The sequence below is a fragment of the Cricetulus griseus genome, chromosome 2 (genome assembly GCF_003668045.3).
Source record: "Cricetulus griseus strain 17A/GY chromosome 2, alternate assembly CriGri-PICRH-1.0, whole genome shotgun sequence".
Classification (NCBI taxonomy): domain Eukaryota; kingdom Metazoa; phylum Chordata; class Mammalia; order Rodentia; family Cricetidae; genus Cricetulus; species Cricetulus griseus.
In genome coordinates this window covers 132,504,212-132,515,022 of record NC_048595.1, presented here as the reverse complement: position 1 = coordinate 132,515,022, position 10,811 = coordinate 132,504,212, and positions in this window count along the sequence as shown.

Genomic DNA, 10,811 nt, shown 5'->3' with positions numbered 1-10,811 from the left:
ATATCCACTCTCTTTTATTATCAACATGGTTAAGTGCCAATGGAAAGAACATGACCCTGGGAGAGATATTTCCTCTTTACATGACCCTGTACCTGTTGCTGGGCAACAGGTCATTCCTGAAAATGAGCTGTGGCAAATCATCTGAATGTTTACACACACTGTTATAAGCCAGTTTAATTGGCATCCTTGGACAATGCTATTCAGAAAAATGAATTGGGAGAATTGCCACATCAACAGATGTCAAAGTGAAAGGACTAAAATAAAATTAATAAAATCAGAAATGTTCCAAATTAAAGAATGGGTGCATTTAGCAAGTTGTGTCAGCATTGCGGCTCAATAGCTTTGTGACACATTATAGCTCTACAATGTAGGTGTTCTTCATAACCCTGAGTCTGGTAATTCCATAGTGTTTATTAGCTTGTTTTAATATTTTAGAAAGATTTCTGTCTAAAATGGTGAAAATTGTAAAAATATTTAAAATACTTTAGAGTCTAGGCTCAGTAACCTATAGAGGCTAACTGAATTCTTCCTCTTTTATGACAGTGTTTTCTGACATAGATCTGGGCCAGGAGAGGTGTCAATGCAAGAAATAATCCCCAGAGGCCAACATGACATGTTCTTAGGATGATGAAGAAGGGCAGAACACCTGGGTGAGTCCAGAAGAGAGGAAGAGAGGGCAAGTGAGAGGTGCAGAGTACAGCAATGATACAATAGAAATCCCAAGGAAATACAAGGTAGCCAATGTGTTTGGTTCCTGCAAGGGCTTTAGCAGTGTGAGCACCAACCTGAATTAAGATGTAGAATACATTAAAATGAGCTTGAGGAAGACCATATTATGAACTGTGAAATAAAGTGTGGGTAATATATGAGTTTCCTCGGGCTGTGGTAATAAAGTACCAAAAACAGGTGATTTAAAACAATACGATTAATTATTACACAGTTCTGGAGGCTATAAGCCTGAATGAAGGTTTCAACAGGAACAAGTTCTCTCTGAAGACTCAAGGGCAGAATTCCTTCTTTTAAGAAAAAAAATTGTTTTGGTTATGAGCCTAGCCTTTAGTGGCTGAGCCATCTTTCTAGCCCAGTGAAAACCTAGCCACTAGGGTAAAGGTTAGCAATGGAAGCGATTTTATATGTCTGGGAAAGGAACCATCAATTTTCTCCAATGGAGTGTCACTGGGTAAATCAACCACTCTAGGGCAGGGCTCATGTTCAGAGTAGTTGGTCAAAATATAACGGACTCCATACAGGTTTGTGTTTTTATTGGTTATATTTTTTCTCTAGGGTGTGTTGTTTTATTTTATTTTATTAGCTTTAGGGGGTTTTGTTGTAGTATTGGAATTTTGAGAAAAAAGCTTAAATTTGGATGGCTAGGGAGTTGGGGAGGAGCTGCAAGGACTTGGAGGAGGGGAAGAATATGATCAAAATAATTTAAGTTTAGAAATTGTTTTAAATAATAAAATACAAATAACATTTTACTTTTCTTGTAAAAAGGAAATAAGGCTATTCAATCTAAAATTTTAAAAAAGAGGTAGTATGGATTATGTATTATATTATATGCATATATGTGTGTATGTGCACATGTGCCGGTGTCCCCAGAGACCAGAAGAGGGTGTCCAAGTTAGTTCCTAGAACTGGAGATAGAGATGGCTATTAGAAATCAAATGTGGGTGCTGGGAACCAAACTTTAATCCAAAAGAGCTGCAAAGAGTCTTTTCTGTAAATGGAGGTTTTTTTCACTCCCCTGCTAGTTCCTGAATAAACACTCAGAGGCTTCATAATAATTATAATTGTTTGTCTAATGACTTGGACATATTACTGACTAGCTCTCACAATTAAGTTAACTCATTTTGATTAATCTGTGTATCACCACGTGGCTGTGGCTTACTGGCAATGTTCTGGCATCTTACCCCTTAGGCAGCTACATGTGTCTTCCTGACTCTGCCTTCTTTCTCTTCGTAACTCTTTTTGGATTTTCTACCTAGCTATATTCTTCCCCCACCAAAACAGCTTTATTCATCAACCAATAAAAGCAACACATATTCACAGCATACAGAAGGACATCCCATATCACCTTTCCACTGAGCCATGTTTCCAAGCCACACAAACTCTTTTCCATCTCCTTATTTTGGCTGTCTGAGAGTGGTTCTCAGTATAGATTTGCAGATGTGCCCGTTAAATGGTCATCTTCTCCTTGTGCATTTTCATGTTGCCTCTTCCATACATAGTCATTCTAAAATCTCGATATTATAAGGTTATCAGCCACACAGGGTCAGGATTTGCCTTAATGTCTTCATTTTAACCTGTTTGTCTCCAGGAGGACCCTGTTTTGAAAGAATTTTGCTTCTGAGGTACAGATCATCATCAATTCTTTGGGGTAACATAGTTCTATATATAACAGGTATATTCCATTGTCCTTCTTCCATATGCTTTGACATTTATTCAGATTTTGCCATTATGTTTTTGTTACTACTCTTGTAATTTACCTTATTCATTTTGTCTTTTTTGTGGTGCTGAGTTGAACCCAGGGGCTCTTGCATGCTATATACATGCTTTGTCAACTGTATCATATCACAACCACTTCTTTTGTTTTTTGAAAATGGGTCTGATTATTTTACAGAGTAGCTAAAAGTAAATTACAGAAGCTAGCACACAGATGTTATTTTGAAGAGTATTGTTAACCCTAATCTCTTATACGTGTCTTCAGTAGTGATTTGGGAGCTTTCTTTATTATGTTTGGTAGTTCTATTTAGGGAAAAATGGAAATTAGATAACTAAAAACAAGATAAGTGAGTGAAGTGATAGGATGAGTGAAGTATATTTGTGCTCTTACTGTGTAAATTGAAATCTCAATTATAAAAACTCTATTGCATATATTTTCTAATGGTCTAGTTTCTCTTGATTGTGATTAACACCACTGATGGGAGAAGCAGGAATTCAAGCTCCGGACACACACACACACACACACACACACACACACACACACACACACACACACACACACACACACACACACACACACCACACACACACACACACACACACACACACACACACAGAGAGAGAGAGAGAGAGAGAGAGAGAGAGAGAGAGAGAGAGAGAGAGAGAGAGAGAGAGAACAAAACACAAAAAACAAAAACCTAGTGATTTTGTCTAGGATAGTATGCAGTTTTGTGGAACAATTTGATATCCCATTGAAAACAGATGAAGAATCAGAAGAGATGTGCTCCAAACCTGTATTTCAGTCAGATTTTTCCAGATAGCTGCACTCCTCTTGTAGTTTGTATAATGAAATCACTGCACTGTTTCACCTGAGGCATTTTCCCATTACCCATTAAGTATTATATATTCGATGCAGAAATCATGTAATACAATAGTGATTAATAAAAATATCTAAGGGATGATCAGCTATATGTTACATATAAACATGTGCAGACATGTTTTAAAAAAATAGCTTTAAAGAAAAGATACCACCAGGAAAGATGGAAGAAAGAAAGGAATGAAGGAAGGAAGGGGAAACAGAGAAATAAATAAAAAAGAAAGAAAGGAAGAAAGAAAGAAAGGAAGGAAGGAAGGAAGAAAGGGAGCGGGAAAATGCTATCATAAAATGATGACCACTAGCATGTTTTATTATGAATAATAAAATGTGGCAGGTAGTTCTCTGGAGGAGAAGTGCACAACAGTGGATATTTACCTAAAGAATATTCTTTTAGTAAAATAGCATAATAATTTATAACATTATGGGGCATTTCAGAAGTTGTGATAGGATGCCTTGTACAGATAGTATACTGTGTAGTGCAAATTATAGTGATTTGTGGAAGTGTAGAGTGGAAGACTAGAGCAATAAAGAAAGAAGAATAATGTTCTTCCTTAAATCATGGGAAAAACAGAACTCAGCACGTATCTCTAAGTAACTTCAAATAGTAAAGTGCATCAAAGTTGCAGTCCCTAAAATGTCAAATATAAATGACAATGGGATTATGTTCAGAAAAACCAGGAGGAAATGACTGATGCCTTCTTACAAGTTATTTATGACTTTGCAGTATATGGTACAAAACCCCACAACCAGTCACTCACCTGTAAGAGAATAAGAGTTGATACAGTGCTCAACTCTAAATAGGATACCTATTTCACAGCCTCTCCCCACAATCTGAGATGTCATAAGAGGGCGTGGAAAGATTGCAAGAGGCAGAAGGAATAGATAGATGTGTGTACATTATTTGATAAACGAGAGTTCACAGGGAAGGAACCACACTCAAAAACATTTACAGGTCAAACCAGCCACAGTCTCAGCATGGATGGGGATGGGCTTATATGAAAAACTATGTGAGGAGCTATGGGCAACTGAGGGCAGCTTGGGGATTTGGTTTTCTTTAGGGATGCAGCCCTTAAGAGGCCACCTGTGCTCCAGTAGATGGCCCTCTATCCACACACACACACAGGCAGCAAAGTAGACTTTGCTAAACATAAGAGAACAAATGAAGTTGGTAGCACATGGTGGAAGTGTGACAGGGGAATAATTGGAGGGTGTGGAATAGGTGTGGATTGATCCAAATGCATTATATTCACCTATGAATATTAAATAAAATACTAAGAGATAATAATAAAGAAAAAGTCACTTGTGGCACAACCTTGGAAGTATTGGAAGAGATCTGGTAAATCTATTTACTCATGAAATATGTTTGAAAAGAGACAACAGCCAGGAAACATGGTTTTTGATTGGTTTATTTTTTTACGATTTGAATAAAAATAATATCTTCTAGAGGTTCCTATGTTAAATAAAGAATTAATTGCTAATATTTGGATCAACAATGCTCAAATTTATCAGTAGATTAATTCACTGATAACGGATAGATGAACTATCAGGAGACAGAGCCTCTTGGAGGAATAGAGTCATGCCTTTGTAGGTATATGTTGTTCCAGGACCCTATCTCTCTGCCTCTCTCTGCTTCCTCCATGTCAAATTGTGAATAGCTTTTTTGTTCCATGCCTTTTTATCATGATGTTACTGTGTTGCTCCAGGATAAAAGCAATGCGACTAACCATTCATACCAGGGTGATTCTTCCAAGGTACCTCTGTAGGTAGTTGTGAATATGACCAATTGAGTCTTCAGGAAAAACTTAGTCATAGCAAAGAAAATGTAAGAGGACAGAAATAAAACACACTGGACTTTTTTTCTCTCTAAGGCCAGGAGACATAGTTCATATTTTTTATTTAACTTTTAAATTTACTTTTTATTTTTAAATTTAAATGATTTTGAGCACCTGGAGTGCAATTTTTTTAATTTACAGGATGTTAATGAAGAAAACAGATTGTGAATGTAAACGATTCAGTCAGAGCTACTATTCACAGCATGGTGGAACAACCAAGTTTTGTCTACTCTATGAAGAGTTGCTTGCTAATGTAGGGGTTTCCTTCCAACTGGGGATGTTACCATTGAAAACACATCTGAGGAAATGGTTGTTGAACATGTTTTCCTTTGCATGAATCAATGCTGAACCAACAGGCTGTGGAGTGAGCCTAGGTTTCAATAATGGAGCCATGTTTTAGTGACTGGAAAATTTAGAGACTTATTTAATGTAATCCAGACATTAGTTGACAAAATAGGGACAGTGTCAGTTTCTGCTGCAAAGACTCTTTCGTTGATCAAATTAGATAGCAAATGATGTATGGAAGTCACGTGGCATGGCAAGTGGAATACAGTCTACAGATGTTGTTGGCCACTCTATTATTTCCCTGAGAACAGACATTCCCACAGAAATGCTTTAAATTACTCTTCCTTTGCAATGCTACTGAGGCCAATATTTGATTAAAAAATTGAACTAGGTGGGTTGTAAGTAGGGTACAAATGGGTCTGGGACTTTCATAGTGAGGTTTGAACAGACATTAGTTTAGGATACTAGCATCTAGTGAGATATATTTGAATGTGAAATGTGAAATCTTTTTAAAAAATGCCCACATAATCTAAACATTTTATGGTCTTTATTTTGTTTAGCACAGAGCCAACTTCAATAAGGAGCCTCCATCTGCCTGTACGTACTTATAAGGAAAAAGAATTTAAAAGTCTGGTAGAGAAAACATTTTAGAAGTTTTGTGTTATAATGGAGTAAATGTGCTTCAAATGGTCTTATCAGAAAGCTGGCACAAGAGCTGCCATGCTAGCAAATCTGAGAAGGCTTTCAGAGCCTAATGGCTTTCCAGACTACTCAATTAATTATTCTTCTGAAGAGCTGATGTCATGTGAGGTGTGATTTTTTTCCTTTACATTCATCTGTACTGGTAACATTAGAGTTATTTAGAACAGCCATCTTCCATCATGAAAATGCTCTGTTTTTCCCACTGAATAGTTTTGTTTCTTATAAAAAAAAAGAGTAGGTGCAAAGCATTGCTCTGATATTGTTGGTCAAGGCTGTTAAGATTCATTTAAAAATCATTGTATGTTTTAAGAAAGCAGCTGTTGGAATGGAAAGGTGGCTCAGTGGTGAAGAGTGCACAGATGGCTCAGTTGTTAGGAGTACACACTGCTCTTCCTGAGGACCTGAGGTTGGATCCCAGCACTGACATTAGTTGGTTCACAACTGCTCATGACTCCAGTTTCAGGGAATCCAACATCCTCTTCTGTTCTAGGAGAACATTTCACCTTATGTGCACATACCTAAACACAGACACACAGACACATAACTAAATGAATCTTAAAAAAGTAAGAAGTGTCCAACAGTATATCTTTTGAAAATAAATTCAGTTTTATAATGTTATATTGTATCTTGCTTCATTTTCAAGAGAAGTTTTATAACTAAATGGTACTCATATGTACAAATAAAGTTCAAAATTGTGTATGTACTTTCTAAAGAAGATTATAATTTTATATTTCTATTGCTGTGATAAACTGTCATGGCCAATTCAAGGAAGGGCTTATTTGTGCTTTAGAGGTTCAGAGGGTGAGTCCATCACAGTCATGGCCTGGAGCATAGCAGTAGGCAGTCAAACATAGTGGCAGACCAGCGACTGGAAGTTCACATCTTCATCCACAAAGAGGAAGCAGGGAGATAGCCAGAAATAGTTGAAAGCCTACCTGCAGTAACATACATCCTTTGACAAGGCCACATTTTACTATTCCCTAACAGGTTCCAAATGGGTATCAGGTATTGAAGTACCTGATACTTGTGGGGGATATCTCACTCAAACACTATACATATGGAAAGAGAAAGTAATTTTGGGGAGTCATAAACAAAATAGCTTAATTATTTTAAGGAATGGGAGGAGAACAAGGACACTATGTGCTGTCTTTTACTAAACCAGTCCTAATCACACCTTTTCAGGCCCAACTCATTCCTGTACTTTCACTAGAGGTGAAAACCAACAAATAAAAACACAAGCAATAACAAAACTAAGAACATTTCTGTTCTGTATGATATCATATTAATTACCACTATGAATCTCGGTTTCTCATCTGTAAAATAAAGGCAATGTATTGTACACATTCTTTAGGTGTGTAGATAAGTTTGTGTGGAGTTTCTAAATGAGTGCATTGCCAAAAAGGGTGCCTAATGCATATTGGCTCTATCATCAACCCCACCACCATCACCACTTTCAAATATCTATTAAATGAATAACTCAAAGGGATTCACTGTGGCATTTCTACATAGGGATGAATCATGCCCAGATCACACCCACTCTTCCTTCAACTTTTCCTTTTCTTCTTTCCTTCCGTTACCCTATCCTATACCCAGAGTCTTTTTTAAAAAGTAAATTCATTTATTCATTTATTTTACATCCTGATGGCAGTTTCTCTTACCTCCTCTCGTACCAGTCCCCCCACCCCCTCTTTCCCCAACCCCCCAATCCACTCCTCAAATGTTTCTGTTTAGGAAAGGGTAGGTCTCCCATGATCATCAACAAAACATGGCATATCAAGTTGCAGGAAGAGTAAGCAACACATTATGAGGAGTAGGGTCCCAAATCTGCCCAGATTCTTCTTCTTTTTTTTTTTTTTTTACAATTTTCTATTTTTTTATTAGTTCAAATTAGTGAACAAGCTTGTTTCACATGTAAGTCCCTTCTCCCTCTCCCTCCCCTCACCCCCATCCCTCCTTCCCACCCCCAACCTACTCCCCACCCCATCCACCCACCACTCCCCAGGCAGGGTAGGGCCCTCAACAGGGGCTCTGCAAAGTCCAACAAATCTTCCTGTGCTGGCCTGGGCCCTTCCCCATGTGTCCAGGGCCAGAGTGTATCCCTTCATGTGGGATGGGCTCTCAAAGTCCATTTTTTTTTAAATTTATTTATTAGTTCTAGTTGGGGAACAAGCTTTTTTCAAGTCCCTTCTCCCTCTCCCTCCCCTCATCCCCAACCCTCCTCCCCACCCCAGCCCACCCCCACCCCATCCACCCACCACTCCCCAGGCAGGGTAGGGCCCTCAACGGGGGCTCTGCAAAGTCCACCAAATCTTCCTGTGCTGGTCCTGGGCCCTTCCCCATGTGTCCAGGGCCAGAGTGTAACCCTTCACGTGGGATGGGCTCTCAAAGTCCCTTCTTGCACCAGGGAAAAATACTAATCCACCATCAGAGGCTCCCTGGAGTGCAGAGGCCTCCTTATTGACATCCATGTTCAGGGGTCTGGATCAGTCTTGTACTGGCCTCCCCGAAAGCATCTGGGGTCCGTGTGCTCTCCCTTGTTCAGGTCAACTGTTCCTGTGGGTTTCTCCAACCTGGTACAGACCCCTTCGTTCTTCATTCCTCCCTCTCTTCAACTAAATTCCTGATTTCGGCTCAGTGTATATCTGTGGATGTCTGTCTCTGCTTCCATCAGCCACTGGGTGAGGGCTCTAGGATGGCATAAAGAGAAGTCATCAATCTCATTTTAGGGGAAGGGCTTTTGGGTTATCCTCTCCACCATTGCCTGGATTGTCAGATCTTGTCATCCTTGTAGGTCTCTGGAGATCTCCCTGGTTCCAGATCTCTTCTCGGACCTATAGTGGCTCCCTCTGATATGGTATCTCTCATCCTGATCTCTTTCCTCTATTCTTCCCCCAACTCAATATTTCTGCCCCTCCATTTCCTCTCCTCTACTCCTCTTCTCTTGCTCTTATTGTAGCAACTCCCCCCCCCCTCATGCCCCCAAAGGTGTTCATGCCACTTCCATTCCTGGGGACCATTTATCCCTTAGAGTCCTTCATGTTTCCTAGTTTCTTTGGTGAAGAGCATTATAGGCTGGTAATCCTTTGCTCTATGTCTAAAATTCATATATCAGTGAGTACATACCATGTTTGTCTTTTTGTGACTGGGTTACCTCACTCAGGATGGTTTCCTCTAGTTCCATCCATTTGCCTGCGAATTTCAAGATTCCATTGCTTTTTTCTGCTGAGTAGTACTCCATTGTATAAATGTACCACATTTTCTCAATCCATTCTTCAGTTGAGGGCATCTAGGTTGCTTCCAGGTTCTGGCTATTACAAACAATGCTGCTATGAACATGGTTGAACATATGTCCTTGTTGTCTGAACATGCACTATTTGGGTATATACCCAAAGTCCATTCTTACACCAGGGAAAAATACTAATCCACTCCCAGGGGCTCCCTGGAGTGTAGAGGCCTCCTTATTGACATCCACATTCAGGGGTCTGGATCAGTCTTGTACTGACCTTCCTGACAGCATCTGGGGTCAATGTGTTCTCCCTTGTTCAGGCCAACTGTTTCTGTAGGTTTCTCCAACCTGGTACAGACCCCTTCGCTCTTCATTCCTCCCTCTCTTCAACTAAATTCCAGATTTCATCTCAGTGTATATCTGTGGAAAGATTCTCTGGATTTCCTCAGTATCCATTGTTATATCCCGGTTTTCGTTTCTGATTTTGTTAATTAGCATGCTCTTTCTCTACCTTTTGTTTAGTTTGGCTAGAGGTTTGTCTATCTTGTTGATCTTCTCAAAGAATCAACTCTTTATTTCATTTATTCTTTGTACAGTTTTCCTAGTTTCTACTTTATTGATTTTGGCCCTCAGGTTGATTATTTCCTGGCGTCTGCTCCTTCTTGGTGAGTTTGCTTCTTTTTGCTCTAAAGCTTTCAGTTGTTCTGTCAATTCTCTAATGTGACTTTTCTCCAGTTTCTTCATGTTCTGCCCAGATTCTTAATTGCCCCTCTTTCTATATTCCAGTTTTTATCCATTCATTTTCAAAATTCATCCCTAGTATAAGAAATGTCATTTCCTTTTCTCTTTCTGGCATTTTTCTGAAACATGAGGTCCTTCAGTTCCACATATTTTCCTATGAATGACATGGTTTTATTCTTTTTCACACTTGGAACAAGTTAACCATATTTTCCACTCTCATTTATGTGTTCATGGTACACTCATTGAGTCCATATTTAATGTGAATAATATAATACCACAATAAGAATGGACATCTAAGTATGTCTTTTATATACTGACTTCATTTACTCTGGTTATATACTTTGCCATTTATTTTAATATCTATTTATTGTAGTTATATCTCATAATGTTTAATTATTACCTGGAATAATTGACTTTGAGATGTATATGAATGTACAGTAATACGTGCCAAATTCTGAAAATCTGTTTTCCAATTTCCATGAATGCTCAATACTCCTCCTGTTCCTTTTCTGGTACCATGGCTTGCTTATAGCCTTCACCATTTTCTTCATGAGCAATTCTAACAGCTCCTTAGTTTGTTCCTCATTCATTTTCCCTTCTTTCATCTTTACCCCATTTAGTTTCAGATTATCAGCTCTAAACTAAAGGATGACTCCAACAGATCTCAGATGGGTACCACCTCTTTGTGAATATGAAAGCCTCTCCC